Genomic DNA, 20,035 nt, shown 5'->3' with positions numbered 1-20,035 from the left:
GGATGAGAGTCTTCCCTAAGATTTGGGAAGTGAAAAAAGGAGGGAAAAATGAAAAGATACTTCGTGCTCTCCGTCCTTTTACACCTAGAAGGACATTCTATGGGAAACTTGACCAAGGGGACATTGAATAACTTTATGTGCCAAAATCCAGCAAAGCTGTGTTTCCTATCACTCAAGAAAGTTGCCTTGAAGAACAATGACAAATAGAACTTCTCTGCTCCCGTCAACCTCAGCAAATGTCACGTTTTAGACTGTGCCCTTTTTATTTTGGGTGACAAATGTGTTGAGTTTTATTACTGTGATGCATGACTTTTCTAGTCTGCCAAGCACATAATATTTATTTATTTTAGATCTAACCAGTTGGCAGTGACTTCTGTTCTCAGCACGGCTGACTAAAATTGAGAGTTCATGCAGACTGGGTCTCTCCCACCCAGACCAGCCCCTAGCATTCCTGCTGTTACTTTGGAATTCTGATCTATCGAGAAAATTGTCTGGGTCTTTGCTTTCCCCATGTCTACAGAGTACAGACACATACATGGTTATAATTACATTTGCCAACAAGACTTAGTGACAATGAAAAAGTAGGTTGAAATTTTATAAGATTTTTACGGGTTGCTTTTGAGATTTAAAATGCCCTTTGTTATCATAAAAAGTGGAGAGTTTGTTACCTATGATTTTTTTCAAAATTTAAATAAGTAATGGTAGACCTGGGAGTTCACCTTTGTATTTTTCTATTACAAATAGAAAAATTACAAATAGACCAAGCTTTCTCTAGCTTATAGTATATCTGGATTTCAGCAATGCATCTGACCAAATATCTTATGATACATTTGTGGCCAAAATAGAGATCTATGTATTGGAGAGCTAGTGCAGCTAAGATCACTAACTGGTTGAGTAACAGTGACAAGTAATGAAGGGCTGATACCTTAAAAGGCAGGTTAACTTCAGGTTATTGGCCTAAGTAATATCCCACCCCCACAGCCCTGCACTATAAAATGATTAGACTCTAGTACCCTTAAAGCAGGACATGGGTGATGCATTAACTATGTTGACATAACATGCATGTGAAAATAGGATGATTTCTACCACAGGTGAGAAAAACCAGAATCCAAAGTGCTTTGTACTAAAAAAAATGATAGCACTCATCTAGCACAATGAAGTTTGATTAGGGATAAATACAAATCCATTTATGCATCAAATATGCATTTCCCACTTACCAAACACCATACCCCTGCCCTGGTACTGAGGGAAACCCTTATCTGTACGGATGACATTGTCTTCCCAGTAGAGGCACATCCATGGTGGGCCTGACCTAATCAGGTGAGCCCTTTAAGAGCAGGTCTAGAGGTAAGAGCTGCTCTTCAGAGAGCCTTGAAGAAACAGTCATGTTGTGACGTGCCTGTGAAGATAGGAGCTGAGGGACACAAGCTACAGCCACAAGGAGCTGAGTTCTCCCAACTTCTTGAATGATCACAGAAGAGGATCAGGCTCAGATGAGACCAAAGCCCCAGTCAATACATTAATTACAGCCCTGTAAAAGATCCTGAGCAGGGGACCCAGCTAAGCCACTCCCAGGCTCCTGATCCACAGAACCTGTAAGTTACTAAATGTGCTCAGTAAAACACACACACACACACACACACACGCAATTCGAAGCCATTCTGTATGGAGAAAGGAAGGAGTGGAGAGCCCACGAAGCTGGGGGCACACCGTCAGAAGGTACACAGCGTTAGAGAGCATCCACTGCTCTGAGTGGGACACAGTGAGTAGTCTGGGAGTCGGTGCAGAAGCAGCTCAAGCTCCTTTTCTGTGTCCTTAAGAGCTGCTGAGTGGATGCTGGAAAGAATGATCGGGGAAGGGGGGTTCAGAGCATCATCCAGGCAAAAGGAAATATTTAAAGAGGCTCATATTGTAACAGCACCAGTTCTGCATGATTGTATTTAGGGGACTTTTTAAAAAACCAATGCTCTAAATAAGGCAGAGGGGGGTGGTGTGTGTGTGGATGAGGTGTGTGGAGAAACTTACTGGACCTTTGTAATTGTACTGAAACTCACAGTAAAGAAGGAGGGAGAGGAGTAAGGTCAGAGGTACAGTATGTAGAAAGCAATATACATGTGCTCTACACCACAGAAGTAACAATTTTTTGTGAGACTTATATCTAAAATTGGAATGCACATCACCATATTTTAAAATGTTTTCAAATACAGTTCCCCCCGTGATCTTGTAAAATAGCAGTCACCTGGGGGAAATTTTTGATTGAACTATACATATATAAAACCAGAAAAGTACACAGATCATTGGATACATGCAGCCTGAGGAACTTTCCCAAAACCAATACAACCATGTAAATTATGCCCAGCTTCTGGGACCCTTGGCAGCATCCCAGAAGCCCTGCGGCCCCAGATGTCACTCCCGCCCCTTCCCCCACCAAAGTAACAACTACTCTGACTTCTCACAACACAGGGGCGTTTTGGCATAGGTTTTCCATTTTCATCTTAGAGACGAGGACAGTGGGTGCAGAAAGCTGCAGTGACCTTGCCGCTGTCACACAATTCTCCAGCCGGCCAGGCCCAGGTCTCCTGCTACCCAGCCCAGTGCCTTGTCTTCCGTCCCGCACTGCTACCTTTTCCTTCAGTTTCCTGGAAAAGACAAGTGATTCCTGTACCCTACCATTTGTCCATAAATAGTTAACACTGAAAAGCATTTTCAGTGATGAATCTGAACATGGGTGTCCAAGTATGATTTTTATAAGAATATTCCAGACTGAAAATACAGTAGGGCTCCTCTTTGCTGCCTTTCTGCTCTTTGTTATGAGTGACTTATACTGAAAAAATAAAAATGTCTTACCAATTTTTAGTCCTTACGTCACACAGCTGAATAATTATACGCATGTCGTCTTTTGAATACACATGATGCTAATGTGTTTTTATTCTAATCTTGGTAAAATAAATCAACGGAGATTATTCAATCTTTCTAAAGGAGAAAAGATTTCCAAGCAAATAGATAGAAGGAAACATAAAAACAGTGTGATTCAGATAACTACTAGCTAATAATAAAGTTAGTAGTCTCAATAAAGAAATAACACATTTCTTAAAAAAAAGCGAATGCAATTAAGTTATCAACCTCTCTTCATTTTTTCTAATTAGCCAATATTGAAATTAGTTGATCTTACTCTCCAGTTTTCTTTTGACTTGAGGAAAAAGAATTTGTTATAACACTAAAGACTCTTTTAGAGTTTTTACCTTACAACTTCCAAATACAATAGATAGATTAATCTTGGCCCAAAAATTACTTTGAAAAACCAAAGTATTTTGTTTAACGCAGAGCAATTCTGGTAGTAAACTCGGTATTTTGGTCAACAGATCAGAATTCATTTAAGGGATAGTTTTTTGAAAGAGAAGTGATGGTTCTCCTGCTAACATACTCCATGTAACTGAAGGTAACAAGCCCACAAGAGCTGGACTACTAAGATTATGCCTGGAAAAAAAACCCTCCTCCTTATCAGAGTGGGTAAGCAAAAAGCTTCACTTTCTCTTTAATGTCAGCATGAGAAAGCACCTGGAAAACAGAAAGAGTAAAAACAACTTCTGAATGAGGTAATATAGAAACACCATTCCTAGTACTGCACTGAATTATTCAAAAACGTAATGAAATTCCAGGAAACATCAGATGCTGCAGGTACATGAAAATAATTTTGTTTTTATAACCAATTTCAGGCAGATAAATACTAGAATCCTTTCCAATTTCTCCCTATGAAACTGAAGTGTCACCAAGATTTACAGCCCCTCAAGTTCCCTTTTCAGAGGAACATTCATTTACATAAACAGATAATCCTAGATAAAATTTTCCATTAGACAAAGGTGAAATGGATCAATTTTCTCTGCCAAGACAAATCTTAAATCTTGAACAGATAGGGTCATTATTACACCAGCCCCATTTCAGAAATAATGTATTTTTTAAAAATCAGCCGATAGCAGCCATTTCCAGCTTTCCAATTATCTTTAAGAAAAGCTTATTCTGTGGACAATAAAGCACATTACTGCACAATATGATACAGTCCATAAAGATCACAATGTTTTATGAAAGGTTACAGAAAGCTCAGCACATTTAGGGGAATGTCATAACCCACAAAGTCTTTCAAGACATAGCTGAAGCCGCGGGCAAGCCGTGCAAATGCAGTACTGGGCACGCAGCATTCCTTTCTCAGTCTCAAACCGGCGAGGAGACAGCATATGCCAGCGCAACTCTGTTACCAGTCCCGGGCACCCTACAGATAAGAGGGGAGAGGACATCACGTCACAAGCAACACCTCTCCTCATTTTAAAGCAACTGTCTTAGGAGAGTTATGTGCTGGCAAGAAGGCAACTCTATTTTCTTGGTGCCCAGTGGTCCGCTTTCTTATTTTCTCTTCAAGCAACTTCGCCATGCTGTTTCATTAATAGTAATAAAGCTACACAGAGAATTTTTTAAAAGGTCTCTGATTTTTTTTCTCATTCTTTGTAAAATGCCCTACCAGCTACAAGTAACTAAAGAGCAAGAGATGGGTGCAGTGGTTTAATTAAGTAAAAGAAGTCAAAACTTCTTGGATGGCCAATATAAAATGGCTTCGGTGTAAGAGGATGGAGACTTGGAGATCAGCCCACATATTCTCCTGTACTGATAATCAATCGCATGAAACAGTTTCAGAGGCCAATGCTCCCTTATCAGATTTAAGGAGGAAGAGTTCACTCTACAGAGAGTACTGATCACCTATTATTGGCAAGGCTACAAAAGGGACAGGGGACACAGGAGATTCAGTCTCAGTCCCTCGATGCATTTACAGAGATTGTGGTGGGCGGGAGGTGTCCTACATAAAGAACTGTCAAACTGAGATTAAAATTAGAATGTAGAAGAGGACAGGAGATGATCTGGTCAGATTTACTCAATTTATAAGGACCCTAAAAGACAACATCATCCTGCAAGCACCCCAAATTATAGTTCAAGGGAATGAAAAGCCTTGAAGAAGCTTCAGATAGCCATGGATCACTCAGGCATTGAAAGCCACCTTAGTCCACATTTTCCAGGGGTGAGGAAAATAGCTTCATGTTTTAAATACAATGAAAAAAGGAAAGAAATGATATAGGAAAATCCACTTAAGTTTTTACTTTATAAACTTGGTTTTTAAATAAAATTTAGTTCCTTTATATCAAATATAGTCTTCTAGATCATATAACTAAAACTAGATTAAGTTTAGAAAATAAATTATTCTTGACATCATCATAATCCAATCAGATACTTACACCATTTGAATATTCTATTTAGAGGACACAGCAGAGGCTGAGCCAAATATGCTCAGTTTATTTTTCTAATTGAATAGAGCACTTAGGAGACGTGTCTCACTGTCTGAGCTGCTATGACAAAGTACCACAGACTGGACGGTGTATAAATAATAGAAACTTATTTTCCACAGTTCTGGGGACTGGAAGTCTGAGATGGTCAGGGGAGGACCCTCTTCCAGGTCCCAGTCTCCTCCCTGTGTCCTCACGTGGGAAGCTCTGTGGGGCCTCTTTGATAAGGACGTTAATCTCATTCATGAGGGATCTGCCCTCAGGACTTAATCACCTCTCAAAGGCTCATCTACTAATGCTGTTGCATTGGGCATTAGGATTTGGACCTAAGTATTTGGCAGGGCCACAAACATATAGACCATAGCAACACATGAGAAGAAACTGGAGAGAAGAAAAATTTCTTTGTTCTTTATTTCCAAAAGGCCAAAGTTTCTATACAATGGGTCAAAATAGCAAGGGACAAAGAATGAAGTTCCTCAGTTGTCGTTTGGATGATAGAGATTTATAGATGAAAAGATGAGATTAAATTGCATATTTCTGGGGATGAACCAGTTCGACTGCAGAGGCCAACTTTTTCTCCTGATGGAACATTCTCATGTAGCACTGGAGAGAGGAAACAAAAACACCCGCAGTTCCCTCCAAAAGTTGTCCACACTGAACTTCTTGCTAATGCTATCCCTCCTTCACCTGCCCACCCTCTCTCTCTTCCTCCGTTCCATTTTTCACCTGCCCAGAAGAAGGAATGTCAGGAGAAAGTCCAGAAGAAATTCCCCTTCCATGGCCATGTAACCAGTGGACAGAGAGCAAAATACTTAGTAGGAATAGAAAATGAGAGTCCTCAGTCTTGTAATGAGATGCGAACAATACTTGTATACTTACTATTGGTACAGACAGCTTGGGAACAAAACTCCTTGATGAGTACTTGGAAGATGAACTCTCAGGGTGTCAGGCTGTGCTCCGAATAAGACAAGCAGAGAAATAATGTTTGTTTTTCCAAAACCGGTGGAGTTTGGGGGAGCCAGGCTAGGAAGAAAGCAGGTGGAGCCCTGAAAAGGGATGTGAGGTACACAAAATGATTTGTCAGTCTTCCAATTTTCTAGTAAGGCCCACAAAACACTTACCATATGTTTGATGTAAGTAAGATTTCATATAGAAACCAGTAGAAGAGCAAAATAGTAACTTGAAGTGAAAATACTAAAGGTACCTTAATTGCAAGACTGTGAACCCATGAGCCAATGGCATCAGAAGAAATCATCCATAATGCCTCAACTCTAATGGGCAGTGGCACTGGGGCTGGGAGGCAGTCCTCCCTGGCTCCCCAGGCTGGAGACGTCCCAGCTGTCAGTTTTCTAAGCTGCCTTTGGTTTGCACGGGATCTTTACAAGGTAAGTCAACAGGAAAAAATAAGGAACTTGCGGCATCACTTTTACAAGCACACTTTTCTGAGTACAAGTGCACCTCAAATGTCATTTTAACTTTTTATGTGCATGTAAATAGCTATTATTTCAGCTGCTGGAATATTAGTCATAACATCTAACGATGTGGAGATTGTTGCCTTATAAAACTCACAGCTGGGTAGCTACATGGCTCAAGGCAAAAGCCTATTTTAAAATCCATTGCTTTAGGAGGAGAATGTTTATTAAAACATTATATCTATTAAAAATATATGACGCATCATTGGTCATTCTCTGTGTTGCAGTGCCAGCCACAGTTTTTCCAGCAAGGCTTTTTGAGTTGATACCTGAAAACCTGGCAAGGTCCTTGGCCTCATAATTTACCAGCCCATCAAAAAATAAATAAATCTCAATAACCAGAGAGTAAATCACCAAAGGTGCCTGCGCAGCAGCCCGTAAGCCCATGTTTACACAGGCTGCGCGGGGGTAGCCGTGGCCGCCAGTCAAATGCTTCTAAGCTTGTAGGGAAGTGAACGTTCAAAAAGGAATAAATGCTTGATCTCCCCGTAACAGAAGTTAAATGAATTAATAATAAATAGTGGGTGAGGCTGATATTTGTGAGAAATAGACATGAGATGGGGAAAAAAGGAAAGGCTAACAGATGGGTGGCAAAGGCCAAATAAACATGAAGTAAGGCTGGCAATTGATGTAAATAAACTAGAATCCACCTTTGGTTCTCAAATGCTACTTAAGCTACAGAAGAGAATGGATTTTTCATCAACTTCACAGCAACAAACTAAGGACAACTTGCAGGGGTAAAGAACTTCTGAAACTCCTGCTTTCCTTAAATGTGCCATCAGCCCAACACTGCTGCCTACTTGTATGTAAAAAGTTGACTTAATCTATTCATTTTCTATCACAAAAAATAAATATTTGATAAAAATATACATTGGGTCTGGATCCAGTAGAAGTTCCATAAACATGTCACACTGAATCTAAGTTCTTTAATTCTACTTACTTTCCTTTCTGCTACCCAACCTTACACAATTATTGTGCGTAATACTATTTCCATCAGAGTAGATAAAGGCAGAGATGAAAACGTTCAAAGAGGATGAATATGACAAGGCATGTGGAAATGTTTTTCAGAAAAGTCAAAATGTGAGATTTAACAGAGGCTTATCTTTGATTTTTAACCATCTTAATTCTTTATTTTTCACCCTCATGGGGATGTAGAATCAATGAAAAGGGTCATTACTAGAAAGTGGAACTAAGTAATTAAGCAAGTAACTTTGCTTAACTTGCTTAACTTAAGTAACTTTGGCTATGCCAACGGCCTAGAACCTGTAGACCTGCCTTTCTGGACTCCAATCATGTGCTCCACTTCTGTTCTCCCTTTCTCCACCCTTACTCATTCTCCAGCCTGCCGGACAGCTCTGGTGCTCCGCCCAGCTCCCTGCTTCTAGACTGAGGTACTCACCAACCTGGCTGCCCGAATACACTGGCTGCCCAGGTGGGTCATAGCCGAGTCCCCCCTATGGAACAGCTATTAGGGGAAGACAGCTGCCTCACCCCCAAATCAAGCAAACTCCCCTGGGGCAGCCACACACCCAGTGACGTGTCAATGTGGAGGTACAAAGGCTCAGTCCCCTCACCTCAATTCAGGACATGTTGGAAGGGCTTTTCAAGCTTCAGAGCTTCGTGTTGGATCAGTTTAGGCCTCTGTTGCAACTGTATCACAGTTCCACTCTCCTGCCCAGTCCTGCTTCCCAAGTGCACACAGATATCTGGCTCGAAGTCAATGTCCCAGAACCTGCCCTAAAGTGGGTCCCTCATTTTATAGCAAAATTTGGATGGAAACCTAAAGAGAAAAAGCTTCATTAAGAACCTCCCATTGTCCATTTATTGCCACATTTTTGTCCATGACCCCTCCCTGGTGCCCTACCTACAAGGCACCCGGTTGCTAACAGCCACCTATTGTACATTTACTGAGGGAGAGAAATCATAATGAGCTTTATAGAAAAGTGGGACTTGAGAACGGAGATGTGGAATAATTCAGTAGCATAGCAAAACACATTGATACCATCTCATTCAATACTCACTGCCCTTTCTGGGTGTAATCTTGTTCACATTTGTAAAGCAGGAAAAAGAAATAGAGCTGAAAATAAAAGCTAATGAAGATTCCCCAAGTAGAGAACCAAGATTGCGGTGTAGGTAGACACACTGCGCCTCCTTGCACAACCAGAACAGAAAATCGAACGGCAAGGAAGTCTGACACCAAGTAGATAAAAAAGAAACATACATCCAGACTGGTAGGAGGGGTGGAGACGGGCACCAGGGCAGAGGGGACTCGGTGGCTGTGGCGGGACCCAGATTGGCGAGGAAAGGGGCAGGCAGTCTAACCACTAGCAGACCCTGCGGCCCCACATTCGCGCACAGATAAACCGAGAGGGCCAGACTCAGAGTGGCGGAGAACGGGGCAGGCAGAGTGGCGGGAGCACCCCGGGGCCCCACACTCTCGCACAGATAAACAGAACAAACGGCGGGGAGGAAAGCAGACCGCACAACCCAGAGCTTCAGCGCTGGGAAATAAAGCCTCAAACCTCTGATTGAAAACGCCCCTGGGGGTTGCGGCAGCAGCAGGAGAGACTCCCAGCCTCCCAGGAGAGGTTGTTGGAGAGACCCACAGGGGCCTAGGATGTGCACAAGCCCACCCACTCGGGAACCAGCACCAGAGGGGCCCAGTTTGATTGTGGGTATCAGAGTGAAAGATCGAAATCCGCTGGAGAGTGGAGCGTGCGCCATTGCTCCCTCTCAGCCCCTCCCCCACATACAGCGTCACAGCGCAGCAGCAGCGTTACCCCGCCCCGGGGAACACCTAAGGCTCCGCCCCTTAAAGTAACAGACGCGCCAAGACAAAAAAAAAAAATGGCCCAAATGACAGAACACTTCAAAGCTCCAGAAAAAATACAACTAAGCAAGGAAGAGATAGCCAACCTATCGGATGCACAGTTCAAAATACTGGTTATTAAGACGCTCACAGAATTGGTTAAATTTGGTCGAAAACTAGATGGAAAAATGAAATCTATGCTAAGAGAGACAAAGGAAAATGTACAGGGAACCAATAGTGATGCGAAGGAAACTGGGACTCAAATCAATGGTGTGGACCAGAAGGAAGAAAGAAACATCCAACCAGAAAAGAATGAAGAAACAAGAATTCGGAAAAATGAGGAGAGGCTTAGGAACCTCCAAGACATCTTGAAATGTTCCAACATCCGAATTATAGGGGTGCCAGAAGGAGAAGAGGAAGAACAAAAAATTGAAAACTTATTTGAACAAATAATGGAGAACTTTCCCAGTCTGGCAAAGGAAATAGACTTCCAGGAAGTCCAGGAAGCTCAGAGAGTCCCAAAGAAGCTGGACCCAAGGAGGAACACACCAAGGCACATCATGATTACATTACCCAAGATGGAAACAGAAGGAGAGAATCTTAGAAGCAGCAAGAGAAAAGGACACAGTTACCTACAAAGGGGTTCCCATAAGACTGTCAGCTGATTTCTCCAAAGAGACCTTACAGGCAAGAAGGGACTGGCAAGAAGTATTCCAAGTCATGAAAGGCAAGGGCCTACATCCAAGATTACTGTATCCAGCAAAGCTATCATTTAGAATGAAAGGGCAGATAAAGTGCTTCTCAGATAAGGTCAAGTTAAAGGCGTTCACCATCACCAAGCCCTTGTTATGTGAAATGTTAAAGGGACTTACCTAAGAAAAAGAAGATCAAAAATATGAACAGTAAAATGACAGCAAACACACAGTTATAAACAACCACACCTAAAACCAAAACAAAAGCAAACTAAGCCAACAACTAGAACAGAAACAGAACCACAGAAATGGAGATCATATGGAGGGTTATCAATAGGGGATTGGGAGGTGGAGAGAGGAGGGAAAGGTACAGAGAATAAATAGCATAAATGATAGGTGGAAAATAGACAGGGGGAGGGTAAGAATAGTGTAGGAAATGTAGAAGCCAAAGAACTTATAAGTATGACCCATGGACATGAACTATAGGGGGGGAATGTAGGAGGGAGGGGGTGGGCAGGATGCAGTTGAGTGAAGGGGCGGAAATGGGACAACTGTAATAGCATAATCAATAAATATATCAAAAAAAATAAAAAGATTCCCAACAGGAAATAGACAAATGCTAACCAATTTCCAACTCAGTAAATCAGTACCTTGAATGAAGCTGTTTGCTGTATCCCAGCTGGAACCCCACCATCACTGGAAATCTCAAAGCTTTCACACCTCCCAGTGTTAGAAGGCCCAGGTCTCCTCCATTCACCCAGTCCTTTCTCCAGCTACCAAGTCCTTTCTCCAGCTACCAAGTCATTATAGGTAAAACCATCCTCCCACCCTTAGTGATGGATACAAACTTATTTGGAGAAAGAATGTCTCAAAATGTAAGATATTTTACTTTGGTAACCATGGCCTATTTCTTTCCTATGGCTGCTGTACCAAATTACTACAAACGTAGTTACTCAAAACAATAGAAACTCGTACCATTCTATAGTTCAGAAGTCTAAAATGGGTCTTACAGCCTAAAGCCAAGGTGTCAGCAGTGCGAAGCTTTTTCTGGATCACTAGGGAAGGGTCCAATTCCTACCTTTCCCAGCTTCTAACGGCTGCCCACATCCCCTGGATCGCGGACCCATCCTCCATCTTCAAAGCTGGCAGTGTAGCACCTTCAAACCTCTCTCTTGGCTTCCATCATCACACTACCATTTTCTGACTTGGACACTCCTCGCTCCTTCTTATAAAGCCCCTTAAGATCATATTGCCCTAACTGGATAATCCAGGACAATCTCTTCAACTCAAAATGCTTAACCACATCTACAAAGTCTCTTTTATAAAATATGTAAGTTAACATATTCACAGGTTCCAGGCATTAAGACAAGGACATCTTGGGGGAGGAAGGGGTATTATTTAGTCTATCACACATGACCACTCATTTTTCCAAGGAAATGGAAAGAACAATCTAAATCCTCCAGGAGAACTAGTTTTAAAGTTCAAATCACAGTCCCACCTCATAAATATTGGCTCAGTCTCTTCTCCCCAGAGCTACAGCTACGTGATCAAATATCATTGTGCTAATAGAAGTTCATCCACTCAGCAGCCTGGATTCTGCTAACTCAGCTGGAAGCCTACAAATTTAGTTAAGCTGTATTTATAGAAATCGTTCCCAGGTTTACAGGGGCAGAGAGCTAGAACCACAAACTTCTTTTGGACAGGCAAAAACTAAAACAACTTTTTGACTAAAAGTACAGTCAAATATTTTGATGCATAGTTCAAGAATCAAAGAAAATGGAATTATAGAATTTGATTAGAAAGAAGGAAGGAAAAGGAGGAGGAAAAAAGGACAATAATTTTGACATCCATCCTGTACCAGACATCACACAAGTCACTTTGCTACATATTATGTTATGTCATACTTACAAATACCTTGAGTGATAAGGGTGTTGGCCCCATTTTTATCAATCAGAAAACCAAGGTTCAAAGAGATCTGGTATATCCACTCAAGTGCAGAGACCTAGTACAGTCAGCACTTGATTAATGAGGATGATTGGGGAGAAGAAAGAAAGCCATATGTAATCCAAAACCCTGATTAAATAAAAACTAGACAGAACCTGGTACCAAATAAATTAATACAGGCATATTTTCTTGTAAATATATCTAATACTTAGGAACACATTTACCACACCCCAGATGTCCAAAAGTGTAAAAATGTTCCTAGCACAATTCATTAGGAACACTAAACACCACGTGTCACTTGAGAAACTGCTAAAAGCTTGCTAAAATCTTATTTTCACTTGATTCTTAGCTAATCTTTTTTTAATGTTATAACAAAACCAAGTTGGCAGAAAAGCAGTATTAGTACTTCAGCTTTCCCTCTTCCTTTCCATTCTCACTTAATTTCTTTGTAGTGCTTGAATCCACAGTCCTCCAAACCTCCTTTTTCCTTTGCACATAGCGCACTGTAGCCTGCCCTTTGAGGGCTCATCGACTCAGGGATGGGGCTCAAAACTACCCTGACTGTCCCGCTGGAGGGGTCTGGTCGTTATCAGGCAGCTGCAAGCAGAGAAAGCCTTCAGAGATGTGGATGTCTGTACTGATTCGAGGTAACATTTATATTTATGTACTTTTAGTGCCCTTCCAGAACACAACACCAAACCACTGAGACACGACCATGACTAAGAAGCTGGGATAGGAACTTGGCTTTCCAGAATTCCCAAGCCTCTCCTGCTTAACATCCACTGCCTAAAAAGCAGGAAACTCCACAGACATGTGCTTAAGTTGGCTTAAAGTCATATAAAAACACAAAATCATCTACTAATTATGCAATTAAATAGGATCTGAAAGTTGTATGAAGTGAATTTTCACCAAAAGAACCACGAGTTGCCATTTACTTTGAAGACATTTACATAGGTGTGTTTCTCAACAAGTACTATCAGTGAGCTTGGCCCCTGCCTGGGGTGCTTCTCCAGCTGCTCTGCCACCCACCCCACTCTATCACACACACACACACACACACACACACGGATGCATGGACGCACGGACACACGCGCACGTGCACACACATGTGCACACACCATCACCTGGCTGGTTCTTTCATCACTTCATCAGACAGGGTTCCAGACTTTCCAGACCAGCTCCAGCCCCTCCTCATCCTCTCATTGCCTCTGCAGCTGTTCTCACAACTGTCCACTGGCTTATTTGTTACTAGACTAGGATAGTGTTTAGGTGCCAGATTCTGGAACCAGTTTTCCTGAGTTCAAATGTCAGCTCTGTCGCTTACTACCTGCAGGATCTTGAGCAAATTTCTTAACCTTCTGTGTCTCCGTTTCTTCATCTGCAAACTGGAGATCCGCCTCCAAGGACTGTCTGGTAGGATATGCGAGATAATGAAAGTAAAGCACTAGGAAAAGTATCGGGCACATAGTATTCTACACCAGTGTTTGCTATTATTATTCATGAGCTGTTGATCTTCCTTCACTACACTCTAAGGCGCACCAGGGCTAGAGCTGTTTCTTAGTGTCCCCCACCATTCTTCCGGCACCTAGATGTATGTTCAATAAATAGTTTTAGAATAAATACGCCGGTGAGATCTGAGAGTTCCCCTGCCATCGCTGAATCTCTCTACCTCGTTCACGGACTCACCTGTCTTCACGACAGTCAGCACTGCTGGGGCTGCCAGCACCGCCGCTGCCCAGCACCTTTCCTGACACTTTCAGGTGTCTTCAGTTCAAACAGCTGTGGCTACTTTTCAGGGGGGAAAAGGGTGGTAGTTCTAAAATAAAGTCATTCTAGCAGCAGCAATGCAACAGATGTTTTGTTGATTCCGCTTTCATTTCGATGGCAATAAAAAGCCCTGGCTGAGCTTAGCTGACAATAAAGAGGGCAGGCGTTTAAGCTTGGAAAGGAACAAAGACTACAGAAGTCCGACAAATACAAGTTCACAGCCAGTATCCACCAACGAGGTGTTAAATAATAATAACAGTAACAATACAGAAAACAAGGAAAGCACTAAGATGCTTTCTCGGGAGGCAACATAGCACAGATGCCATGAGCACAAGGTCCAGACGCCGACGACCTGGCTTCCAAGCCCAGCTCTATCTTTCACCAGCTGCGCGATGCCAGCAAGTTTCTTAACTATGCGTCTCAGCTTCCTCATCTGAGAAATTAGGACCAGAATTGTACCAGTCTCCTAGTGTTACCATAGGAATTCATTTAATTAATTTTTTACTTCAATATGACTTCTAATGAGGCTATTTTATTTATGTGGGACTCTAAAACTGATTGTTATAGTATACAAGACTAAAAGTTTTTATGAAGGGAATATTTTTAGAAGTAAAGAATTAATTACCTTTTGTTAAGAACCTGGAACAGAGTGGCGCATTAACAGTATGCAATAAATGTTGGTTATTTTTGTTGACTCAAAGCATGTTATGACTGTCAAATTAACACGTGTTGCGTGGAGCACCTGGTGCCGGATAGCGAGCCGCAGTTCAACAATGGCCCACGACAGATGTCGGAATGCAGACGTTTATGACACAGAAGTCGGAGAGGAAGCACACAACAGGCCTTGGGGGAGGTCAAGGCACGGTGTAAGCAGAGAAAGAGCTATAGGATCTGGGGCACATGCCTTTATTAGGGTCTGTGGGTGAAGTGCCTTGGGGTTCCCAGGATAAGGCCAGGTTGGTCAGTTCAAACAAAAAGACTTAGAGTTTTGGGAGTTCCACGTGGGTCTTCTCTAAAGGGGGCACAGGTGAAGGCCCTAGCAGGCAGGGAAACTGTTGATCACAAGGGCTGTTGGGGAAGTCATACCAGGAACTTAGATTTGCTCACGCCTCTTGCATGAGGGGACTAGTGTTATTTCAAAGCCCTCACAGACCACCTGTCCAAACAGAGTGAATGTGAGGCAGCCATACAGTGGAGTGGCTTAGCTAACTCCTGAAAAAGTTTCGATAATCAGTGCCTCTGAGGACCAGCGAAAAGAGCACATACGTTGTATAGACACACACACGATGTGTGAGGATCTTTGCTCCCCCATCTCGCATCACCACTAACTGCACTTTGATACGGTAGGCACACGCTCTCTCAGTCCCCGTCCCGGGGCTCCGGTCCGAACCCAAGGGTCCCGCCTGTTGCTCTGCCCCTCAGTGTGACAATTAGCGCTGTGAAGGCAGGCATCTGGCATTGAGCCAGGCATCACCCCCGTCTTTCCAGTGCAGAACGTGGACACGTAGCCTCAGCTTTCCTTCTCAGCCAAGGTTTTCCCATGGGAATATGAGCTTCCTATTCAGGTTTCCTAATAAACATGTAAACGCCCATCTTTTATCCATCTTCTAAACTGATTTGTTATATCAGACTTGAATATATCTGCAGATCTACACAGTTCTATGGACTCTTGTTTAACAGACATATTCCAATCTTTAAACTTATTTTAAAAACTCAAGTAATTTTATAAAAATGAGAACTTATCAAAATGTATAAAATTGGACCCAATTTTCCCCTTCAAATTTCTTTCATTGATTCACCTATCCACTCAGCGCCTAGTGCACTAGATACTTTGCTAGGCATGGAATGTGCCGTGATGATCAAATACAGGCCTGACTGCCGCCCACATGGAGCTCGAAGGCTACCTAGTGAGGTGGGCAAGGCAGGTTCAGGGAAGCAGTTTATCCAAGGCTACGCAGACAGTAAAAGGTGGAACGCTGCCTAAAAAACCCTTCTTCTGACTTTAATTATTTTAATTATTCAAGAAATTTGGAATTTAGAAATTATGGAGATGATTGCTCATACCTGACTAGGGGAAAAGACAAATAATTCATAAGAATCGTTGTATTTTTTAACCCATCAAGAGAGCTAAGAACACACATCAAGCTAAATTAAAATCTAAAAGTTATGATCCCATTCTGAGAAAGATGAGACCAGTGAATTATTTCATCCCTGGTAAAGTATAGCAGGAGACAGAACGCACCGTAGAGGGGAGAAGGAATAAACTATATGAATCTTAAAGAACGACCATCCGTGAACGGACTGGCTTGACCTGCTGGAATCCCGAGAAGCCCCATCCACAGAGTGAGGCCGCATTTATCTGCCAGCGCTTTACCATAGGTCTTCATCGAATACAAAAACATGCTGCACTCAAGATTGGGGAGGAGTCAGAAAATGTAAGAGCGAGATCTCTGCAGCATTTGAGGACATCCCGGCGAAGGCCAGGGTCAAGGAAGAGAAGAACGGGAAGAAATCATCTGAGAAAGTCTGGGCTTTCACCTGGGTCAAGACAGTTGCCCCCGAGGCCAGAAATGAGACAGGAGAGCGGAGTGGACTTCCTCAAGGCACCATGGACTTGCGATAAATACAAGAACGAGGTGCCAAGGGCTGGAGACTGAGCCTCAAGATGAAGAAAGACCTCCTGCAGTGAGTCAAGTCAGGATGAGGAAAACAAAGGGAATTCTCTAGCAACCCAAATAGACCGGAAGCATAAAGAGATCTCTAAAATCTTGCCAGTCCTCAGATTACAAGCCCTAATGATGGGAAAGTCCTGATTCTATCCTCCAAATATTTGAAGTCAGTAGTAAACTAAGTCTAACTAAAGTTGAAACAATACCCACACACATCAAATATACATTAGATTCACTTAATCTTCCCCAAATAGGATTGACAGAGAAAGGGTGTGCCCTTTTCTCAAGTAACTATTAATTACTTCAATCTGTACTTAATTTTTTACCCACAATGGTAACATACAATAAAAGAAAATACAAGCCACACAAAGAAGAGAGCAAACGTGACCAGCAATCAAATGAGAAAATAATTAAGAGAATGAGACTCTAGAAAACCCAGATGTTAAAATTTTCAGAAAATAATTTTACCATCATTATAACTATGTCAGAATTTTGTGGAAAACTTGGGCAACATGCATGGATTGATGGAGAATTTCAGCAGAGAAAGAGAAATTATAAAAAGGTGTCAAACTGAAATGCCAGAAATTAAAAATATAATATCAACAATAAAAAATACATTTATGACCTTAACAGTAGACTATTAATACCATAGAAAAGAAAGCAGTAGACTTAAAGAAATGCCATTATGCCAGGTGAATTTAAAAGGAAAAAAAATAGCGGCAAAATTGGCACAGAAAATCCATGATCTGTGGGACAATACTGAACATTTAATTGAATCTGCGAGGGATATAAAATGAGTAAGAAATATTTGAGAGCATGATGACAAGAATTTTTAAAAATTGATGAAAAGCATCAAACCAATGTACTTACCTGTAAAGAGGATACACGCTCGCATAAATGCCACACCTGTGTGCACCAGACTCACACTGCTCAGAGACAGTCAAAAAATAAATTAATATACGTCTCCTTCTGGCCAGAATGGAGTGAATTTATCTTCCTGCCTGAAACAAACAAAATACACAAAAATATATATATATAAAGCAATGGTTTGAAAGTCACTGGACACCAGGCAATGAAAAATAAGGATTCCTAGAGATGGAGTCGGGGTTTGGAGCGAGGCAAGTCCTAGACTGGACTATCCTAGAGCTCTGAGAGTTTCTAGGGAGAAGGATCCTAGGCAAAGCTCCAGAGACACCCTGAATTGGAGAGACAGTGCTGATGGTCCAGTGATATCAAGGCAGCAAGAGTTTGTTGCAGAATACCAGAGAAGAGAAAATGTCAAAAAAGAAAACCAAATAGTGCTACAACGGGTCCTCCTTGTGTATTCAGCAAAGTACTGAACATCACAGACACATGAGGAAGGTGGCCAAGGCAAGGGAAAAATACAATCACCCCAACACAAGAGTGCCTGGGCCTCACAAAGGCCTGGTATAGTGTCTTTTCCCACCATTTAAACCTACAATTACATAGGGATGAGGAAGGTATGGGGAGGTTCATGGAAGGGGCAATGGAAAAGGACAATGTATTTCTACATTTGCAACAAACAAAAAGTAAAAACTTAGAAAGCAGTTCATATACAATAGCATCAACAAATGTAAAATACCTAAGAACAACTTTAATAAAAGCTATGTGAGACTTCAATACTTAAAACTACTAAACACTTCGGATAAAAGTTAAAGATTTCATGGAGAGATATAACGTGCACAGATTTGAATTTTCAACACCAATGTTATCCATTCTCTCCAAATAGATCAATACAAACCCTATCAGAGTTCAGCAGTCTTTTGTGAAGCAGAAATTGATCCCAAAATGTACATGGAAATGGAAATGCAAATGACCTAGACTGTACAAATAGTACTGTAAAAGAACAAAGTTGGAGGACTTACACCATCTGAATGCTACCAACACAGTGTGCTCCTGGCTTACGGATAACAGGGACAAACAGAACAGACAGTTTAGAAACACACCCACGCCCACGTGGTCAATTGATTATCAGCCAAGCACCCCCAAAAATCTTTTTGCAAACAGTACTAGGCTGATTGGATATCCATGTAGGAAAAAAAAAATTAACCTCAACTCCTACCTCAAACCATGCACAAAAGCTAATGTGAGATGTAACACAGACCTTCACATAAATGCAAGGACCATAAAGTATATAGAAGAAAGCATGAGACAATACTTTCAAGAATTTAAACTTGGTAAAGATTTTACAAAGAGAACAAATAAAATCGATAACCATGGAAAAGAATATGTTTTTAAAAGTTTCTTTACCACCATCTACTATACTGTCTCCCTACTCCCTTCCCCAATACAAAAGCTCTTTGTATGTAATTGTTGATGGTGGTGGTGGTGATGTCAAAATTGTGTTTTGTGGTGGTGGACGTGTCAGCAGTTATGGTGGTTGTAGCACCCGTGGTAGAGGAGGCAGTAATAGTGCAGTAGTAGTAGAGGATGAAAGAGTAGAAGAGGAAAAAGAAAAGAAAGAAGATAAGACTTTTAGCTATCCCTCTACTTACAGACAAATATGAGCAACTCCGGTTTTCCATTATTGCAAACAATGCTACGGTGAACAGTCTTGTACACGTCTCCTTGTGTGCACGAGCTAGTGTATCTTCAGAGAAGAAAAGTAGAATTTAATGATCACAAAAACTGCCCACAAAGTTCTGGCACCTCATTAGAGTCGATGAACACAAAAGACATTAGAAACAAAGAAAGAACAAAGAAATAAAAAGATCGTTTAGGTGTGGTTTTGAAAATGCCCACAGTTCAGTGAGAGAGAGATACATATACAAATGATCACATAATGATGGAGTAAGAATTTCAGTAGAGGTATGTAAAGTTATTCAGGAGGAAAAAGTAGAACATTGTCTAACAGAGTCAGGAATGGTCCACACACACAAAGTTGAACTGAAACTTAAAGAACAAGTCATCTTCCAAACGGAGAAACACAGGAGGGACGAGCGTCATATATCATCAAAGGGTGGCTGCCACTCTCTCTTCACGCGCCATGTGGATATATGTTCCCCAGTAACCTCAGGAAAATCACAGATGTCAGTCAGAGCTGGAAATAGTCTTCAATGATTTTGCATTTTACAGGTGATGCATCTGAAGCTGAAGCCCAGACTGAATTTCTCCAAATCACATGCTTGTTGGTGAAAAATTCAGGGGTAGAAGGCAGGTCCATTTACATTTAGTCCGCTATTATTCTATTACAATGGGCTGCCTCCATGAAGCAATAGGAGGGTTTTTTATTTAAGTATTCCTACTATAATAAGTATCCTTTTATCCCAAATACATCAGGTTCAAATAAATATATTTTCAAACAATATGTAAAGATAATTTTTATAGTCTCTCT

General features: G+C 41.6%; 1 long non-coding RNA gene across 2 annotated transcripts in view; it reads right to left on the bottom strand.

Annotated features, from left to right (window-relative positions):
• Nucleotides 1-6,213: 6,213 nt before the first annotated feature.
• The window catches only part of LOC123478305 (uncharacterized), a 39,649-nt gene continuing 25,827 nt past the window's right edge, over nt 6,214-20,035 (bottom strand). For both annotated transcript variants that reach the window (XR_006653474.2, XR_008426765.1), the window contains exons 3-5: nt 17,551-17,681; nt 8,374-8,579; nt 6,214-6,373 (exon numbers count right to left, since the gene is read on the bottom strand). This is a non-coding gene — a long non-coding RNA (uncharacterized lncRNA). The remainder of the gene's footprint in view (nt 6,374-8,373; nt 8,580-17,550; nt 17,682-20,035) is intronic.

Source organism: Desmodus rotundus, chromosome 4 (assembly GCF_022682495.2).
Source record: "Desmodus rotundus isolate HL8 chromosome 4, HLdesRot8A.1, whole genome shotgun sequence".
NCBI lineage: Eukaryota > Metazoa > Chordata > Mammalia > Chiroptera > Phyllostomidae > Desmodus > Desmodus rotundus.
The sequence above is the reverse complement of the archived record's forward strand: the minus strand, read 5'-3'. Positions and strand labels throughout refer to the sequence as shown.